Source organism: Lepidochelys kempii, chromosome 2, assembly GCF_965140265.1.
Source record: "Lepidochelys kempii isolate rLepKem1 chromosome 2, rLepKem1.hap2, whole genome shotgun sequence".
Lineage (NCBI taxonomy): Eukaryota > Metazoa > Chordata > Testudines > Cheloniidae > Lepidochelys > Lepidochelys kempii.
In genome coordinates, this window is record NC_133257.1 from 71127555 (window position 1) to 71146202 (window position 18648).

The following is an 18648-nucleotide window of genomic DNA, read 5'->3' on the forward strand; positions in this document are numbered from 1 at the left end:
TGAGTGAACTGAATGAGGGAAGAAACATAAGCTTGTGAGCCCTCAGGACTGAGACCAGGAAGAAACTAAACCTAAGAATCAGACTTTCAGCTTTCTTCTGGTGCCTTGGCTGAGGTAAGTCATGTTTTGCTGGGAACCTTGGGTGCGGAGAAGGTTATTTGTTCTGGTTAGCCTTTGAAGGGCTAGGACTCTTAGAGCCTGCTATCTTGTGACGAGCTGGAGTTAAAACTAGCCTTTCCCAGGCTGTGAAACACACACCTACTGTCTGACTTCCCCAAGTGGCTACCTTCTTACCACATTCCTTCAACCCAATTGTCTGATACAAACCTAAACAGATCAGAGTAGAAATCTGAACTCATATTCTACTACATGAAGGGCACTCCAGAAATATTTAGATGCAGCATTTTTCAATCTCAAAGATGATAAAATTTGTTGCTGGGCCACACTTTCAAGACCACAGGAGTCTCGGTTGTGCCTGCGTATACAAACCACTAACCGCATGCATATACTTTATAGATATATTTAGACACCATTCCTTTTTAAGTTTGGCCCTTAATTGCTACAGTCTTTCTGGGATTCACGTAGTTCCATCCACTACCTGGAGTTGGGACTTTCAATATTGGGGCACCCAGGCATTAGCCCCCCTCTTTTGCTTCAGTCTTTTGTGTGGAGGCTCCCTCTGTGGCCTGGAGCTTGATACCACCCACTTTTAATCCCTGCCCTGAGTGTATCGAGGAGCCAACATTTGGTAGAGCGGTCAGCTTTCATGGTGATGGCATAGGTAACTGTTATGAGGCAAAGCGAGCAAGCAAAAATTACCAGGGGCTGAAATGGAGATCAGGCATTTATTTGCCAAGAGAACTGCTGCAACAAAGCACTGGGTTGCTTTTGCGCAAATGCTAGTATGTAGATGAAGAAATCAGTCTTCATGATGAAGTATTAAGGGAAGATCAAAGCAGCTGCCAATAATGACAGGGAGGTATGATGCACTGCAAGGCACTAGAGCACAGAGACAGAAAGAGGGCATAGAAAGACTACGAAAATATAATAAAGCAGCTGGAGGCAAAGGCTATACAATGTGGGCAGTGGGGCTATATAGTAGGTAGGAACATGTGGAGGTCATATAGAAAAGCTAACGCAGTGCAGATGCATAGCCACAGGGAGCTTTTCCCCCCAAGCCTGGCCTGGAAGGATCTCTGTGGAATGTTCAGAGGACAGCATTTGTACCCTGCAGGGGATCGTATCAATATCCATTAGTGGGCCTGGCTAATGCTCTTTCTCCACTACCACGGCCCCAGAGGTCAATATGCTATAAGAGCAGTGCAAGTTATGCTAATCTCATCCTAGGGAACTAAGGCCCAGGAATGAGCATCTTGGCAGATGGTACCAATAGAGATTTTTTTTTTTGGTCCTTTTAACTTTCTCGTTCCTTTAGAATGCAGAAAGAAAAGACCGTAGTCCAAGTATGGATGGAAATATAACCCAGAGGTTACAGAAACGTGTGTTGGCAGCTTAATTACAAGTATATATATTCACTTCACTGCAGGGGCCACCTTGACCTTAATGAATGCCAGTGGTATATGAATTACAGAAGCATCAAATAATATGGCAAAGCAATGGGGAGGCTTTAACAGTCTAAAAAGACAGGGGAATTCTGAAAAAATCTTGCACAATGCTTTGATGACAACCCCTTGTGTTTAATCATTGCATCCTATGGTGGGAAAACAACAAGATAGATAGCATGGTTGAAATACATGTATTGTAAGTATATAGGTACTGTATTTTTACCTATTACCATCTATGGGTCTCATTTTATGACCCATTATTCAGATAAGACCCACTTCACATAAGTGATCAATTAACGTTTTTGCATAAGTAAATGTGGGCACGACTCATCCCGATTCCTGAACAAATGTACAGAATACAGGCAAAACTGAAATTAATGGTGCTGTAAATCTGGGCATCTAGGGAAATGTTTCTTCTTTCCCATTACATGAAGTCCATTTTACAATAGAAAGAGCTTTGGTTTTTTTGATATTCACTCCAAATATGCCACACAAAGACTAAGCCCCACGTAAAACCTATTTAAGGGCTACTCACAACTTTGAAACAGATCTTAATAGGTGAATAGGGCCTCTCAGAGGGTGCTCTAGATTGGATGAATCTCAATCTTAGAGCAGTTTAAACACTTTAAATCTAAAAACTGCTTAAACTGCTAAGCCACTCCTACAGCAGATTAGCAAAAGCTATAGTTTAGATCATCGCTATAACTTCAACATGTATTGGTATTTAAAAGTTTAAAATTGAAAACTCCTTAAATGTGCCATGAAAATACATTAATATTGACAGAAAATTTCTAATGGATGAGTGCCACCGCTAACTCTAATGATAAATAATTGGTTGCACTTGCTTAGATCCTTTCATTGAAGGATCAAAAAGTGATTAAAACTCTTTGCTCCAAAAGGAATTCAAGAAGTAAAGTAGTAAAAACTGACACAGAATAAAAAATATGAAGCATAAAAGAAATATATAATGCAGAATGCAATAAGATGTTTATTGCCATATGTTGAAAAAGACTGGAATTTGTGGTTCTGCTTCTTGCGAGTACTGCAGTCGTGAACTTAAAGCAATAAAAATTTCATTGAAATTCACACACTGTCAGAGTTTCTGTTGTATACATGAGTTGTGAATTACAGCTAAGTTATATGTTTCCCACACCGTACAATATTCTCTATCCATTCCTAAATATACTTTACATGTTCTAAGTCATACTGTGCCACAAAAATTGGCAACATGTTATTTTAGTGACTCAATTAAAAATAAGACATCACAGTCTTTGTTGCATAGATGAATTTTTAAAATTTCAGTTGTCTCCTTTGTCAAAATTGCATCTGTATGTTTGGTCCAACTGAATGAGTTTTAAAAACTGGAATGAAATATCATACTTTCAGCACTGCACAGAAGACTTTGCCACGCAAATATGATTTCCGGGCACTTGAAACTAAAACAAACAAACAAACCCTACAAAATCTCTGCTGAGCAAACAAAGTTGTATGGGCAGAATCAATCTTGTAGGTAGCATACTATCAGAAATATTTTAATTTATTAGAAGAAATGATACGATGGGCCCTCTTCCCACATGCTGTTGACTTAAGTCTCTACTAACATTAAAATATATATATATATATACATATATATATATATCAAAATCTGCCTTACCAAACAACCTACTATTTTATTTTTATTCTCTCTTGATCTACATATACTATAAGACATAAAAAATATATATATAAAAATTGTACTCAGTTATTTGGTTCTGATTTTGTCAATTAGTTGTTGTTAAGACCTTCTCTGACATGCCATTCCCATTTAGCCATCTGTGTTTGTCATCTCTTTAACATATCTCTTGTCAGACATATTAAAATTACATAAGCTAGAACACTGTGAGCAAATCACCTCTGACACCTTAAACAGAATTTTTTTTTCTAGATTGTGTCTATGGATGCTGTGAAACATCAAATTATATTAAAATCTAAGCTACTTATTATCTAGAAATTTTAATTTAGACATATTGGGTTGGATATATAATCTGCATTCAAGGTGCTCAATGCCTTTTGCAAGGTGCTGAGAATCCTCAGCTCCCAATGTGTGTGAGAGAGGGGGCAATGATATTTAAAGAGTGCAACTACTCAGTGTAGATGTGCACACACTGGATGGGATTCACAAAGGTACTTGGGCACCTAACTCCCATTGAAATCAATTCCTAAAAACCTTTGTGAATCCCATGCTGTGTGTTAAGTGAGCACAGATATAGATGTGCAATTGCATGTGCCTAACTTTGAAAATCTGGCCAGTAACACAATTTCAAGACCAATCAGATGACTAGTGTGAATTATTTTGAAAATACATTGATTAAATATTCCATATTTTTGTGTGTCAGGAAATCGAGTATTTAAACTTGTAGTATATAGGACACATGTGACCCTATCTCCCTATATTCTGCACAAATTCTTCTCAGAGGAGCAGTCCCTTTTTCCAGAGTCAATGGTCCTGTTCTTTTATATCCTAGATGCTGAAATACACAAGTAGTTGTTCTGAGCTGGTGCATACAAGTATGACATAACTATACGTCTTACTTTTGCCACATAACCATGACATCTGAATAAAACCCACACCTTTTATAGGAAAATAGGAGTTGTCAGATTTGTGGTTCACAACAGTGGCTAGTACCAGACTTTCAGAGGAACACTTGCAAGAAACACTTGAGTGGTTATAACTTGATCGTAGGCAAAGCTTCTTCCCAGCTCCCATCAGTTATGACTGCATTATGCTCTTAAGCATGAGGGCTTATTCCATATTTTAAACAAACAAACAAACACACACTCTCTTATCCTATTGAATGTAACTGTGGATGTTCTCATCCATACAAGTATCTTATCTTCATTTGAATTCTATGACAGTCTTGGCCTCCTTGATACCTTATCTTTGGAGAGAGAACGAACCACAGGTGAGCAAAGTTAGTCACATTATTTAATGCACTACTGGAAGGTGCCTGGTTGACAAAGGTGGCATAAGTACTTACATAGAATATTACACACACAGTTATTAAGGCTGCAAGATCAAGCACTCATAAATTAGGAAATACCAGAGTTAAGGTTGCCTGTTCATCCTTAATTCAGTCCCTTTGCACATACGCATTATGCTAATCTCATGTACTTTGTCCCCTGTACACAGGAGAAATGGTAAAATGGAGTGCCCAATTTGCCTTCTGTACACCATTCATTATCTTATACACAGATCATGTTCTCTTTAAACTAAATACTGCCCTAGATAATGAGCTGTTCCTGCAAGCTAAGAAGGGGAAGAGAGAGTCTTGTTAGGTTTTTGTTCTTTATTTATTTATTCAGAAGGTAGATAGCATGAGGACAATATAAATATCTTCACAGATAGTAGAGATACAATGTGGGTGAGGTAATTTCATTTATTGGGCCAACTTCTGTTGATGAAAGAGACAAGCTTTCAAGCTCCACAGCCCTGAAGAACTCTTTATAAGCTCGAAAGCTTGTCTCTTTGGCCAACAGAAGTTGGTCCAATAAAAGCTATCACCTCATCCACCTTGTCTCTCTCATATCGTGGGACCAAGACAGCTACAACAATACTGCAAATAGATAGTAGTTGCATAAATTCATTCTAACCACTGTTTGGTATTCTGATATTGACTTTCTTTTGGGAAACACATTTAAAGCACCACTCAAGAGGCACTGCACACCTGTTCAGATTTCAATCAAATGCAAACAAGGTTACAGCTAGGCCAAAGAAAGAGAACTTAACTTTTTTTAAAAGCAATAACCCTCAAGTATATTTTTTTTTAAAAAAAAAGAGAAGAAATCCATTTGGATAAAAATGCATACACCCTTTTAAAGAATAATTATTGTTTTTTAAAAAGGAAAGAAATCCATTCCGCTAATAAGGAGATGAAAAATACCTTCCATTTTGGTTACTGTGCTTAGAAATGTATTAGTACTGTTCCAAGGGATACCTAAATCATTATGCGTTCCTGAATCATAGGTAGGTTAGATCACATGACTGACACATACAAGTGGATGTTGATAGTAATCATACAATTATGTATATAAAAATAAGATCTGAGAATTGTAGGTCTGCTAGCATTTGTAAAGTACCTCCACATATAGTCAAAGAATGGTAGCAATAAAATCTTGCACTTTGTTTGTAGGACTAGTAATAGCTTCCCCATGATGAAGGAGATCTATGTCTCTCTTTCCAGCCATTCAAGGCTTAACCCCAATTGTCCACAGATGTAAATCAAGAATAGCACCACTGGAGTAATCGGAGATAAATGAATGCAAAATTAAAATATAGGCACCCAACTCTGTCAAACATATAATGCTGTTGGCTTCTAAAATATGTAGATTTTTGTAACCATTCATAGGTGGATAAAGGAATCAAAGGAAAACTAGTTGTCTGAAGGGTAAATTGGAACCTGTTAATAACGTACACACTCTGGAAAATTTTGCCCCAAGTGATTTAGAAGCCTAAATCTCATTGAATGTCAAAGGGACTTGAGCGCTTGTGAGGATTTTTACCCCATATCTTTTCTTATTGTTAGCCCCAAACTGCACTATGTCTAGACTGGGTCACCGCAACAGTGCAGCAGAGCCCGTATCCTATTTTTCTTTCTGATGGAGCTCCATTGTTGGGATTTCATCTTAATGTTTAGTTACAAAGATTCATACAGGTTTAGCTGAGTCTCCTGAGGCATCAAAGATTTTGAACAGGTGAACATATAATTGCAAATTTTGCTATAACTGTAATTGGACAAGTAAGCTTGTTTGTGATGCAGGGAGAAAAGGGACTCTCCTTCAATCTCTTCTAATCCTCTGAGTTCCTAAATTTGGGTGGTTTGGGGTTCGAGTTCTGTTTTGCTGAGAGATCACTCCATAGGTAATCTAGTAGAATTTTACTAACAGCTTTTATCCTCAGATATGGAAATTTTGGCTGCTAAATTCCCTCGTCCCTGGTGCTACACTCAAGTCACTAATGGATTATAGATGGCCTTTGACAGTTAAGAGCGTGGAGACTGCTACAGAACAGGTGACAGAAGTCTATTTAAATGTGAGATATAGTTTTGCCATGTCTGTGCTAGAAGTGAAGTATGGCTTCTTTGCCTCAACTTGAGCATTCACAGTCTCCCACAACAGAACTATACTGGGCAGTGGACAGTCTAGTTAATCAGGGTTGCCTTTTTGGAAAAAAAAAGTTTTTAAAAGTGTGTCATTTTTTCATTTACCGATAGCTGTTTATTTTTAAAAAGTAATTAATTTTTTTGGAAAAATAATAGAAAAGAGGTCCATTTCAAATACATTGGAACAGTTTTTTTGAAGATTTTAATAAAAATAGCATTTTCAACCAGCTCTGCTCATTACAAAGGTGTTCTCATGTTGCAGCACAGATAAAATTGCTCAAATGCAGGTTGGGCTGTCTGTCTTTATCGATACAGGGTGTATTTTTGAGGGAGCAAATGCTGACGCTCTTCTGGTTGAGTGTTGAGCAGTCTCACTCAATGAGATGCCATGGGTGCTCTGCTTCATAAGTTGTGAGATGGACCCTTGAGCCTCCTGGCTGCTGAAGGCCATAGGGGACGTCATGGGTCTACTCAAGAAAGTAGCTCTTGACATGGACCATTTTGCCAACTATTGACTTGCACCTAAACTCCTTTTATAAGGAAAAGTCATTAAGGAGGTTGTGACAGATTGGTTGACTGCTGGTTTAATTAGCCCTCGGATAGCTTCAACTCCAGTCAATTTTGTTGTAGTTTGAGGTACAGTATTGAAACTCACTGACTAGGTCAATCAGTCCAATCTCTAAAGCAATGGTTGAAGATATTAACACCAATTCTTTTAGATCTGTCAGCATCCTATTGACCAGAAGAAAGCATGGTGGTTTATGATAGCAAAAATTCCAAATTCATGACTTAACTCCTTCCTCCTCAATGCCCCCCAAAAATCAAAATTTGATGCGCAAAAAGTTAAAGGGACAGAACCAGGAAAAGGGAACAGTGGCTGTAGGTCCTTAGCAACCTACAGAGAGCAGGTCAGTGGGGCCAGGCTGCTGGAGCAGGAGTAGAGATTTGTTGTCATTCCAGAGCATGGGGCACAGACAGTAGCAAAGTTTCTTCACTTCCTTGCAGGGGGTAAAAGCAATGGGAGCAACAACAATGGCAATGGCAAACATTGTTCTGGCATGGCTCAGATCCTATCTTTGTGAAAAGGTCTGGAGTGTAGTGCTGGGCAATTGCTTTCCTGCCCCAGGTGCATTCTCAGACACTATGGTGGTATCTGTTCTGTTAACTCTCCTGCTGCACATGTGTATGAGGCCATTGACAGAGCTAGCAAGGCGATAACAGCTCCTATGTATTCATCATGCTGGAAACACCCTGCTCCACGCTTCCATTGCATCTGCCCCAGCTGCAGCATTAGAATAAATAATTCAATGTCTACATGAGATTGGGGCATCGATAAAGGCACCATCCAAACAAGTCTGTGGAGTCTGGATAGAGGTCATGAATGGAAGTATGGGCAATCTAGGAGGAGGCTTGCCATATGGGGGGGGTCTTAACCTTGACTGAGTTGCTCATTACTAGTGTCTCTGCCAGATTCATGCCCTGAGGCAGATTAATTCATGCTTTAAAGGCACAATTTTTTAACAGGAAGGCTGATTAATCATTGGAGGAAACTACCAAGAGAAGTGGTGGATTCTCCATCTTTTCATGTCTTCAAACCAGATTGGAGCTTTTTCACAGTTCAGGGCAACTGCACTAGTATTCCCCATCTGTTGTCCCTCAAAGACATGCACTTGCTGTTCCTGGCTCCTTGATCAATACCTCTCTTGGGCAGAGATCTATGTCTCTCTGATTGCTGAAAGGGTTTTTTTTTCTAGGCTACACAGTTCTCTGCCTATACTGTGATATCCCGAGAAAGCCAGACAGCCTAAACGGGTGAGCATCTATACTTTGGTTTCTCTTTGAAGGCTATGAACACCTGTAATTGCCAGCAGTCACAAGTCAGCACACAGCTCTTTCTAAGCAAGCACATTTATTCTTAAGGTGAAAGCATTACAGAGAAAATAAAAGTTCCTAGATGTATGCCAAAAGCTTACCAGAGGTCACCCATCAGCCTTATGGGGCTTAAGTAGGCCAAAGTATTTCCTACCCTTCCCAAGAAAGGTTGAGCCCCCCTTGGACATAAGGTCCTGAGTCAGTCTCAACTCAGGCTATTTATCCAAAAGTCCATTCCTTGTCTGTTGAACTAGTATATGCAAGTCTCTCCAAGTGATGATACTTCTCTGAAGGTGTTACAACCTGAGATAACTTGCCCAAGCTCCCTCCCCACCACACAGAGTTCTTAGTTTCTGAAGGAAACTGCATGCATCTGATGAAGTGAGCTGTAGCTCATGAAAGCTTATGTTCAAATAAATTTGTTAGTCTCTAAGGTGCCACAAGTACTTCTTTTCTTTTTGCGGATACAGACTAACACGGCTGCTACTCTGAAACCTGAAGGAACTGTGGTCACCCTGATCCATGGAATTACATGCAATCCTTGGCCCACAATGATATATAAACTTAATAGAGTAAAATCTCCCAAAAATATTTCAAGAAACTGCCATTTTGGTCACAGATTGTGTTTAGCTAGACACAATCTCGTGCTCAATGAAGGAGTACTGGATGAAATCCTATGGCCTCTGTTACACAGGAGATCTGTCTAGATAATACAGTGGTCTCTTCTGGCCTTAAAGCTTATGATTCTGGCTGATTATCCAGGTGACACAGTTTGCCTGAATTGAATTCCTAGCCACCAGTTCAGGCTAGTCTGTACTAGGGTGACCAAATGTCCCAATTTTATAGGAACAGACCTGATATTCCAGGCTTTGTATTATACAGGTGCCTATTACCCCCCACTCTCTTGTCTGATTTTTCACACTTGCTATCTGGTTACCCTGGTCTACACTCTTGTTACACTGGTGTTGGGGGAGATCAAACAAATCTGCAGTGATGTAGAGGGTCAGGAAGGCTATGAACTGAAGAGTTTTGTGTGGTTACTTAGCAGTAAAACGTCACGTGCTACTCCCAGCCTGTTTCATCTCAGTGATGTGCACCTCTTTGACATTGGTTCTGATCTATACATTTTTTAAATGCAGTATTGAATTGGCTGGGTGGTTGACTGGAATCTATAGTTAAATGACAGTTAAGTCTTGAGGGTTGTGGCATACTGCTATTTTTTATTATAACGCCTTACTTGAATTAAATATAGCATAAAGGCTGGGACAAGGCCCCATTATGTTAATCAAAGTACAAACATACAGTAAAAGACACAATGAATTTACAGTCTTGTTTGAAAGAGACATAACAGTAGCTTATGCAGGACTGCTAGGCTGTCTGAACTAGAACTGAACTAGTTCTGGCCAAGAGAAACTACAGACCGTAGAGTGGAATAAAGCAAGATGTGTTTTGAAGGAAGGGAAAACTGTTAAAGATATTTTTTAGTATTTTAAAAATATATATATTTAGAGGAAAAAAATGAAACCCAGGCTGGTTCTGGATTTTAAGCAGAGCACTGACTCTTCCTAGAATTCTTTAAAATTTAATTATTTACTTTTAGATTAATAAAGGAAGATGAAATGCAGATGCCAGATGGAAAAAATGTATTTCAAAATGGGGAGGGATGGGGAAAACCTGAAGACAATCACATTCTTGCCAGAAGAGGGGAACAAGGGAAGTGAACCTGAAGATTAGCCAGACATAAGGTTCAGATGGAATCCATCCTAGAACTCTGCAGGCAGTGCCAACAAAGACTGGAAAACATTAACAAAACTATTTTAAATTAAAGGTAGGGGCCAATGGCCCAGATGGAACCTGATGTCATGGTTAATAGATCCAGGAAAGGGCCCAAGAAAAGTGCAGCTCTATAAGATCTATTAAAGGGGTAAAATATATAGAATGTAATTTTTTTTCCTGAAAATGAAGGGTCAACACATGAGCTGTGAGAAACCCTCTTGGCTCAGCATTTGACTGCTGTTTCTGGTTTTTTGACAATTCTACTTTGGCCAAGAAAAAAAGGGGCTGCTTTTTCTTTGTGATTCAAGACTGTCTTCTTTTTTCACCTTTGAACTTAATTTTGCCCAGCAGGGGGAAAAAAGCATTAATATCATCATCATTAATTTGTTTAGCACCAAAAATGTGCTTCTGGCCCACAGTGACAGGGAAAAACAAGAAATAATAATTACAAAAAACACTTCACTTCTTCAGGGGGAAGAGAAGAATAGCATGCTTTTCAGTAGGCTCCTTATTCCTTTGTGGATTATTGGGTGCATACAACAAGGCATCGGTCCAGCTGATGCTCTGCCCAGGCTGGGAAACACTACATCACATGTGCTCTCTGGCATACACAAATGTTTATTGAAGCTGCAGGCTCTAAAGTTGAGTGGGAATTTTTACGAAAGCTGGGTGCAACATCCTTTCATTGTCCCACATCCTTTCCTCCATGTACACCTGGAAACCCATTGTTGATTCCTGCTTCCACAGGGTGATCTCTACTCTTCCCAGAGGCATTGTACATACACATTTATTAGTATTCTTGCCATTTTAAGGATGCAGAAGTCTTTTTTCCACTGGTCAGAATGCCATAATATTTTACGTGATGCTTTTGACAACGTCTACAATACACATTAGGATGACTTAATAATTACATTATAATTACAAATTTGTATTACTGTAGTGCCTAGGAGCCCTAGTCATGGACCAGGACCACACTGCCCCTCGGGAGCTTGTTCATGAATTAAGATCAGAATAGACCCCTGTGAACGTTACAATGATGTACAGAGTCAAAACGCCATTGCTCCTTACAAGAAAATTGGCTGGTCATACTTCTTAAATTACTTTACATTATATTTGCATAAACTGCAAATACTTAAGCCAATTGATGGCATATTCATGTTATCTAAGGCTTTTTACACACTGTACTGATGAATACATTTCAGCATCTCAAGGATACTACTGCATTAAACAGGTAATAAAACAAAGTCACAAAGGGCAATACTTCGTGTGTGTGTGAGAGACAGAGATGCAACTTATTAAACTAGTATATTTTCACTGATGCCATGGACATCCTTTTTATAGATCATTTAAAACATAGATCTTTACAATACATAAAGAATTATCTGCACTTTAAAAGATTTCTAACCCCCTAGAAACACGATATTTTACAGTTTATTAAAGTAACTGCTTTCTTTGCTTTAGGAAAGTTAGGATAATCTTCAATTTGAATGATTAAATTACTTCATCTCTTTGGTTTAACCCTGTTTGTGCTCAGATTATATCTTTCTGAAAGTAGGTGTCAAAATCAGGAATTAAGGACAAATCCAGCTGAAAAAAAATGGTACCACTATTTTTAACTGAGCACCACTGAGGTACAAAACGTAGAAAGACAATCTTGGTTTCAAGAAACTTAAATTCTGAATAGCCCAGACAAAACAGTTCTTTCTCGTACACACCCACACCCACACACTAGCAAACTGGATGATGAGATTAAAGTCACAGAGCAGTGCAGATAACTCCACATCTTCCCCTGTACCTTTTTTCTAGTGTACAATACATTTTTGTTTTGATGGTTTATTGTTAAAAGCTTTCATATTCCCTGTGTGATTTTTAAGGAAAGAGATGAATTGTGCTTTATGTAAGATGCTGTGGCAGAAGTACTATTACCTGATCATTTAAAGCAAGTGGGCCAGATTCACCCCACTGGGGCTAGCTGACTTTTTAAGAAATGCACCCAGAGGAGGGAAGGCAAGTGGTACCTCCAGGACAACGATCCCTCAGGTAATCTGCTTAAAGATTCACTCTGTCACAAGTTCCAGTGCGGCTTCTATAGAATCCCACCTGCAGTGGCAACGCACCAAATCAGCATATTCCCTAGTTGCTATAACAATCCCATTTTTAGACATCACTGATCCCCTGAAGCTGGCAGAGTGAAGGATTCAGCTGCCTTCTGCTTTGGCCCACTAGTATCTACAATGATGGGTTGGGTAAATTCAGCCAGCTCTGGCTGGGAAAAGGTGTAGTATACATCCTTCTCTTTTAATTTAGCCTCTCTGAGATTGACTATTAAAACAATCATTCCCAAAAACATGATGAACAAAGAATGCAGGCCATACCCACAGAATGGGGAATTATATCCTGGAAAACAGTGACTCTGAGAAGGATTTAGGGGCCATATTGGGAAGCAACTCAAATATGACCTCCCAGTACAGTGCGGTGGCAAAAAGGGCCAATGTGATTCTTAGCTATATAAATAGAGGAATAGAAGTAGAGAGGTGATTTTGACTTCAGAATATGGCATTGGTGAGACTGACGCTGGAATATTGCATGCAATTCTGGTGCCCGTGTTTTAAAAAGGATGTTGTAAAATTGGAGCAGATGCAGAAAAGAGCTACAGAAAATGCCTTATAGTGAGAGACTTACAGCTCAACCTGTTTAATTTAATCAAAAAGCAGACTGAGAGGTGACTTGATTAGTGTCTAGTTACCTTCAAGGAGAAGAAATACTGGATATTAAAGAGCTCTTTAATCGAGCAGAGAATGGCATCGTGTAAACCAGTGACTGGAGGCTGAAACCAGACAAGGCACAACTTTTTTCATTTTTAAAGTGAGGGTGATTAAACTTTGGAACCAGCTAACCAGGGAAGTAATGTATTCTCCATCTTTTGATGTCTTCAGATCAAGACTAGGTGCAGGGCTGGCCTTACCATGAGGCGAACTGAGGTGGTTGCCTCAGGTGCTAGACTGCGGGGAGGCACAAGGACCCAGAGTGTAGAAAATTGTGTCTGCTGCTGGTGCATATGTAGTCTCTCTGCTCTAGATGGACAGAGATGGTGGAGTGCTGTGCTGGAGGAAGGAGGGCACAAGGGACATAATAGGCAGGCAGGAGGAAAGGTGAGAGGGAATAACAGAAAGCAGCAGGAGCTGCAGGGACAGAGAGGAGGAGGAGCCTCTTATGTACCCCTCTAACACCACCAGGAGCCTGGACTGATTAACACCAGCTTCTCAGGGAGCTTTCTGTTTCCTGCTGCTTCCATGAACCCATTGAGGAGAACAGGCAGTCAACTGAAGGAGTAGGAGCCAGTTAGGCCCGTAAGACGCTGATATCTTCCCTCACTCAGGCCCTGCTACCAGCCTGCTTATTTGTCCCCTTCAACTGAGTGGCACAGCTGGCACAGAACAGCAGTCATGAGTGAAAGAAGAAAACACCCCTCTGGGGCGGCATTCAGAAAAAGAAAGAAAGCAAAGGAAGCTTTTCTATCTAAACAGGAAGGAGATCTCCTGAGATACATAAACACAAATGTTCTGGCCCCAGTGAGGATGTGAGTGGTGAGGAGATGCCTGATCTTCAAGTTAGTCAGAGTGCAGGTGACCTGGCAGCTTCTGCAGCATCCATATCTCCATCTCAAATGGATGTAACCATGCATATTCCCGAAGAAAAGTGTAGATCAGAGAAGAGTGTGGTGGAGGTGCAAGAAACATCTGCTGCTGAGTTTAGTTTCTTAAGTCTAGCTGATCCAGGGACAGTGGACCAACTTGAGCAGTAGCCTTAGGGACTTTCTTGTACTGCATGGGCCACAGCAAGTGAAAAACTTCATGTACCCCAAGACAATGAAAATAGAAGTTTTCATCCAACACGCATCAGAGTCTCTTTAATGGCAAAATGTTCTGAAAAGGCTCATTGCCATTTTGAAAATGCTTGCAACCCAAAACCTAGCACTGCGTGGTGCTTCAGATCAGCTGTATGTGCCAAACAATGGAAACTTCCTTAAAATTGTGGAGCTGACATCTGAGTTTGATGCTGTACTCCAGGAGCATCTAAGAAGAGTCACCACCCAAGAAATGTACACACACCACTACCTTGGAAAAACAATTCAAAATGAGATCATACAGTTACTGGCAACAAAAGTCAAACAGAAGATTGTGGCAGATCGGAAGTCAGCAAGATATTACTCTGTTATTCTGGACTGCACACCTGACATCAGCCATACAGAACAAATGACTTTAATGGTGCGTTTTGTAACAACAACAACAGAACCTAGTGAAAATGTCCCTGCAATGGTGACTGTCAGAGAGCATTTTCTAGAATTTCTTGACATTGATGATACTACAGGAGCTGGTATGACAAATGTGCTTCTTAAAAAGCTGGAAGATACAGAAATTGTGATAGATGTCATGAGAGGTCAGGGCTACGATAATGGTGCCAACATGAGAGGAAAGAACAGAGGAGTGCAGACACGGATCCCAGAATTAAACCCTCGAGCTTTTTTGTTCCATGCAGTTCTCATTCATTGAACTTGGTGGTCAATGATGCAGCATCAGCTTCTAGTGAGGCTGCTGAATTTTTTAATGTAAATCAAAGCATCTATGTATTTTTCTCTGCATCAACTCATTGATGGCAAATTTTGAAGCAACATCTGGGAACATCCTCTGACACTGAAACCACTGAGTGCCACACAATGGGAAAGTCAAGTGGAGGCGAAAAAGCCTATCAAACACCAAATTGGGAAGATACATGATGCCATAGTTGCCATTATGGAGGATAATGCTATGACAGGAACTGTTTGTGGGAGAACAGTGCCAGAGGGAAATGGAATCACCAGAAATGTAGATAACTTCAAATTTCTGTGTGGCTTAGTGTTGTGGTATGATATACTGTTTGAAATAAATGTTGTAAGCAAGAGTCTCCAAGGTGTTGACCTTGATATATCTGGAGCAATGGAACAACTGGACAAAGCAAAGTCATGCCTACAATTTTAGCTGTCAGATGAGGGATTTCAAAACGTTCTGAAGAGTGCACAGATATTGGCAGAGGAACTTCATCCTGAAGCTATTTTCTCACCCATTGAAGAATACAAGAGTCACCGAAGAAGACATTTTGATTAGAGGCATGGGATAATCCCATAAGAGACCCCAAACAACAATTCAAAGTTGAATTCTTTACCCAGGTGCTAGATTGTGCACTAGAGTCAGTTGAAGAACGTTTCATGCAGCCCAAGGAACACAAAAGTATATTTGGGATGTTGTATGATATTCCAAAATGCCTCACTATACCTGAAGAAGACCTACAACAGCAATGCAGGGCACTAGAGACAGTGTTGACACATGATAACATGCGTGATATTGATGCAAGTGATTTAGGTGATGAACTGAAAGCCCTTTCAAGATACATTTCAGCAGGATCAACTCCAAAGGCTGTTCTGGAATATATGTGCACAAATAAGATGACCACCCTCTTTCCAAATGCTTTTGTTGCTCAGCGCATACTTCTAACACTTCCTGTAACAGTTACCAGTGGAGAACGCAGCTTCTCCAAGCTGAAGTTAATAAAAACACATCTAAGCTCCACAATGACACAGGAGAGACTGGTTGGCCTTGCGACCATCTCAATAGAGAATGAGCTGGCCCAGACTGTGGACCTTCAGGAAGCAGTTCAAATCTTTGCAATCAAGAAGGCACGGAAAGCACCACTTTGATTATTCAAACAGATAAAAATGCCAGTGTTTACTATGCAGACAAGAAAAGTTACATTTGCTGGTCAGGCGTTTGAAAGTTAAGTTAAAATTTTTGAACAAGGCATTTTAAGTTGTTAGTTCTCCTTTATTGGGGTAGGTAGCAGAGCAGTGCCATGAGAGGAGTAGAACAGGAAGAAGGCAGAATTGAGACCTTTTGAAGTTTTGGCCCAAGCAAGGGGGTATGGGGGCATCATCTGAGCTCCCCGCCTCAGGTGCCAAAATGTTGTGGGCTGGCCCTGACTAGGTGCTTTTCTGGAAGATATGCTTTAGCCAAAAACAAGTTAGTGGGTGAAGTTCAATGGCTTGTGATAGAGAATTTCAGACTATACTTCTAATGGTCATTTCTGAATTTATGAATCTTAGCCTTGCTGTTGCTTTCTCAATGAAGCTAGTGGTCGACGGACATTATTTGTGCATGATAATTGTGAACATACTGAGGTGAGTTTTACTGGTAGAGCTGTTTGGAAACATTTTGCTGGAATCATTTTCTGTCAAAATGCAGCTCCACTGAAATCAGAATGCTTTGTGAAATTGTGAATTTTTCTGAAGTTTGGGGGACAAGGAAGGTTCTGACCCCATTGAAATGTACAGTTTTGACATTTTTCAGAACATTTCAGTATTTCCTTTCCAAAGGGTTTTTTTGGTTCTGAAATGTTATTTTTCTATTTTGTATTATTGTCATGGGTTCACTCACTGTGAGCAGCACTGCCTGCTGGCCATCCTGGGGATCAGCTCTGCCACCTTGTGCTCTCCCTCTGATGTTGCCTTCTCCTGTCTTGTCTCGCTCTGATGCCCTGCTCACTCCCAGGTCTGCAGGTGTGGCTTGGCCCTCCAGCCAGGTCTCTAAAGTCCTCCCCTTCTGGGGAATTCAACAGTATTTCCAGACCTGCTGTCTGGCTGGCACCTCCAATACGCTTGCCACTCCCAAGTGGCTAGTAGGGGAACCCAGGCCTGCTCGCTACACTAGGTTCCAGCTCAGGGACCCTATAACAAGCAGCCCCAGTCCCTGTACAGTCCTCCCACTTGCTGCTGTTTCCCTGGGCTTCTTCCTACATATCTGGCTTCCCTATTCTCTGGGTTTGCCAGCCTCCAACTCCCTCTGCTGAGGAGGAGTCTACAGCAGTGGTTCACAAACTTGTTCCGCCGCTTGTGCAGGGAAAGCCCCTGGCGGGCCGGTCCAGTTTGTTTACCTGCCATGTCCGCAGGTTCGGCCGATCGCGGTTCCCAGTGGCTGCGGTTCGCTGCTCCAGGCTGATGAGAGCCGCTAGAAGCAGAGCGGGCAGAGGGATATGCTTTCCCAGCACAAGCTGCGGAACAAGTTTGGGAACCACTGCTCTAATGTGATATTATAACAAGAAATACTGTGGAGATAATTTTAAGGTATATACATGTTTGCTGTACAATGTAAAATTAGAAAGATCTTCATTTGAGGTAAATTGGTTTACTGTTCATTTTCCACAGTAAATGAAACACATTAGTGGTTGATCAAAAATAACATATAAAGGTTAAATCCTCCACTCACTGAGGTATGAGAGTAACCCCATTTCCTGTGCATCTCTTCAGATCAGTGAAATGGCAGAACTCATTTTTGAACGTCTTTTGCCTGCCCGTCAGACCTGAGTGCTGCTGTTCCAACTGGGGAAAGAGTTTCTAGATTTACAGCTCCCTTGTACAGGGCCAACAGTGTGAAATCCAAAACTAACCCCATAACTGAGATTACATTTGGAGTTACAGTTTTTAGTTCAAAGCCTTTTATACTGACTGGTGAACACAGAATAGATTATTTCTGTTCAAGCGTACAACCATCATTTTTACAGGTACTGCTTGTTCTATGTGCAATGACACTTTTTTCTGTTTTTAACCACTATATTTTAAATGGATTCATGCCAACCATATTTTTTCCCCTACATCAAGGCCAACAACTACCTCTAGAGCAGCTAAACTGGACAATCCAGTTAATGGACACAAAGTGCCATCTTCCATGAAACATATATCCAGCTCACTAAGTATCTGCCAGCTGGTTTGTGGATCACTGGTGGCCTGAAGGTCACTTGCTGGTATTATCTGATACAGGGATCTGACACAGATGTGCAAGCAAGAACCACATTTCAGAGCTAGGTCCTAGTCACAGCTTGGATTAGAGCTCTGAAGCCAGATACCTCTGTCACATGACAGAGGTCAGTAGGTGTTGACATCAGTGCTTACTGGCTTCTTGTATGGTGCAGACTTTCCTGCTTGTTGACTGCAGACACAGCAGATTAGAGGGGAGATTAAATAAAGGGCAAAACTGGACAATGTAACTTTCTTTTTTTCATTAAGATCAGATTACTTAATGCTTATTTTAAAGATAAAATATGTCAGTATGTTTCTAATATTAATGTGCCATGTGTAATGTGGTACATGACAGTGAGTGAGGTAGCCCACATGATTGCTAGACAGAGGGAAGTATTCCACAAGAAAATACTTCTATTGAGATCTGGTCTGAACTTTGAAAAGGTCTGGGAATTCCTGCTGTAATGTAATA